A 497-nucleotide genomic window follows, 5' to 3' on the forward strand; every position below is an offset into this window, starting at 1 on the left:
CCGGAGCCTGTGCTCCGCAAATGGGAGAGGCCACAACAGTGGGAGGCCCGCGTAACGCAAGAAAAAAAAAAAAAAAAAAAAAAAAGAAAGCAGGTGATTTTGTTTTTTCCTCAAGTACTGTTTGTTTGTGACTGTCACTTAGAGATAGCTCCTCTCCAGGAAAGGCCACATTTTAGTACCATATTCTATAGGCAGACTCATCCCTGGCTTGGACCGCAGAAGTTTGCCCTATGTGCAAGCATTCAAGCAAGCACGAAGGTACTGGAAATTTCAGTGTCATCCAGAAACTTATAGTCTCAGACTGTGGTGTTCACTTGCAATATATTATTGGGAAAAGAGGTTATTTGTTAAAACAGTGACTGCTTAGCATGAGAAAACGGTCTTATTAATTCAGATTCCAGCTTACAGTGGGCCTCCTAAGTAGATAAAGTCCTAATTCTGGACAAGCCAGTACAATTTTTAAGTTCCATTCTTTTTTTTTTTTTTTTTTTTTTTTT

This window comes from Lipotes vexillifer, unplaced genomic scaffold (genome assembly GCF_000442215.2).
Source record: "Lipotes vexillifer unplaced genomic scaffold, Lipotes_vexillifer_v1.1 scaffold1008, whole genome shotgun sequence".
NCBI classification, from domain to species: domain Eukaryota; kingdom Metazoa; phylum Chordata; class Mammalia; order Artiodactyla; family Lipotidae; genus Lipotes; species Lipotes vexillifer.